Source organism: Pinus tabuliformis, chromosome 2_2 (assembly GCF_031772625.1).
Source record: "Pinus tabuliformis cultivar Carrire ecotype Pingquan chromosome 2_2, CPIR1, whole genome shotgun sequence".
NCBI classification, from domain to species: domain Eukaryota; kingdom Viridiplantae; phylum Streptophyta; class Pinopsida; order Pinales; family Pinaceae; genus Pinus; species Pinus tabuliformis.
In genome coordinates this window covers 255,957,988-255,960,416 of record NC_142300.1, presented here as the reverse complement: position 1 = coordinate 255,960,416, position 2,429 = coordinate 255,957,988, and the positions used below count along the sequence as shown (strand labels likewise).

The 2,429-nt window shown below is 38.1% G+C and overlaps 1 non-coding gene across 1 annotated transcript; it reads left to right on the top strand.

Annotated features, from left to right (window-relative positions):
- The first annotated feature begins 554 nt into the window (after positions 1–554).
- On the top strand, positions 555–626 carry TRNAL-UAA (transfer RNA leucine (anticodon UAA)). The gene has a single exon. It is a non-coding gene; the product is annotated as a tRNA-Leu (tRNA).
- Positions 627–2,429: the final 1,803 nt, after the last annotated feature.

The following is a 2,429-nucleotide window of genomic DNA, read 5'->3' as shown; positions in this document are numbered from 1 at the left end:
AACAGAGGGCATGACAAGTAGGGAGTGCCAAGGTGTTCTAATGAATGTAAGGTTCCCAAGTCATGAAAAAATGTAATGTTAGTTGTGAGGTCATGACTGTCAAGGTGTGCTAGGGAATGCTAGGGCATGCTAACATGTGCCAGATAGTACAAAGACATGCCAAACAAGCTAAGATGTCCCAAGTGCTAAGGCATGCCAATATGTACAAGGGTTCGAAGCCTCTACCTCCTCTTCTTCCATATGCTATCCACTTATGACATTTCCTTTGCAATATTTGGTGCATTTGCTAATTATAGTTCATTTATAGGTTATAATGTCTTCAGAGTTTCACTTCTAATTGAGTATTCAACTGAACATATTGATTCTCTTATACATAACCATTTTTCCCTCCACCCATTTTGCATAACTTCAATAACCATTAGGTAGGGACATGCAACTTTGATGCTTCTTTTCTTGTTTAGTAAAATATTGCCGAGACTTTGATTTAGTGAAAGTTGTAGAATTTATAAGTTATAAAGTTTCAAGTTCTAATTTTTAAAAGTATAATTCTTTAAAGGGTGCTAGCTCAATGGAAGAGCAACTGCTTTAAAAGCAGGAGGTTGGTGGTTCGATTCCATCGTGCCTTGACATTCATATGGAATGGTGAAGATCAATTTGTGGTGACAAAGGTTCTTTTGACCATCTCTAATAAGCTTTCGTGACAGTTTTCAACCCTCACCAAAAATATGAAATGGCGATGGTCAAGGAATGTCACCATATATATGCATCAATAATGACGACCCTCAAAATTCTGTAACCATAAATCGTTGTTGTTGATATGAAATGGTAATGGTCATTGTCCATCATTATATTCATTATTCGTGACGGACCTTGAATGTCACCACAACACCTATACTTCTGGCAATGTGGCTTTTGGTGACAGTCAACGAATGTCACCATATATAGGCACTAATAGTGACAACCAATAAATATCCATCACAATAAATCGTTGTTGTTCGTATGAAATGGTGATGGTCACTATACATCATTATAATCAATATTCATGACAGACCTTGAATGTCACCATAACACCAATACTTTTGGCGACCCCACCTTTCGTAACGTTCATTTTTTGGTGACCGAGGCTATGCTCCATCACCATTGCTCATACGCAATGGTGACGGTCACTATCCATCATTATAAATCATTATTGGTGACAAACTTTGAATGTCACTACAACACCTATACTTTTGGTGACACCACCTTTGGTGATGTTCAGTTTTTGGTGACGGAGGCTATGATCCGTCGCCATTTCTCATATGAAATGGTGACGGTCACTCTCCATCATTATACATCATTATTGGTGATGGACTTTGTATGTCACTATAACAACTATACTTTTGGCGACACCACCTTTGGTGACATTCAGTTTTTGGTGACAAATTCTCTATTGACCATCACCAATGAGCTTATGGTGACATTTTTCGCCCCTCACCAATGTCCTTTTTTCTTGTAGTGACAGATAATATTTTGCTAGAAACTCCATCTTCGCTACCATCCTATCCCAATTATTTATCAATGATTTCCCATTTTTTCTCCTTTCAACCTGTACATTGTCCCACCAGAATGCAACATTGCCTTTCAACCTGGTTACAACAAATTTTACCAGATTGTCTTCTTCAATATCCTCATACTCAAAATACTTGTCTAATTCATTGATCCAACCAATCCAATTCTTGGCTACCAGGTAGTTATAATAGGTAGAAAATTTAGGTTTTGATATTGAACTTGAGCTTAAAACCAACCTCAATCATTTAACTTCTGGAGATTCATCCACAGGTGCTACTCTTCCTTCTCTAGTTTCCTCCTTCGATCTGCTATCATCCCCATCCTTAAGGTCTCACTTCCTACTATTCTCCATGGCCTCTAAACAACTTACAACCTTTGTATCTCTTCTTGGAGTTCTTCCTTAGCTATGGGTCTCCCTCCTCGACCTCGTTCTCTCCTTACTCGCATAACCATCTCCCTACATCATAGACAATAACACCAATATCAAACATGGCTCTACCTCAATCGTGGCTTTGATAGAACAAATCGAGGAAATGTGAAGGCCAAAAGAAAATTTGAACTCCCAAACGCAGTGCACAAAAAAAATCTAGTTGTATGCGCTACGAAATATTTTCATAGCACTATCTTAAAACATGTAGGTGCTACAAGATATTGTCGTAGCACTAAAAAAAAAATGTTTTCGAGATTTTGGAAAGGTGAAGCAATTCACCCTCTACAAATCAGATATTCACAGTCTTAGCATGTTTGTCACACTCACGGAATGATCTCCTCCCACTTCTTCTAATCAAATTTACTCTCTCGCCCACCAATGATCTGTGTTCTAATTGAAAAGGGCATGTTACTACCTGTAAAATAGAGGTGCTGCAAAAAACAGTTTGAGG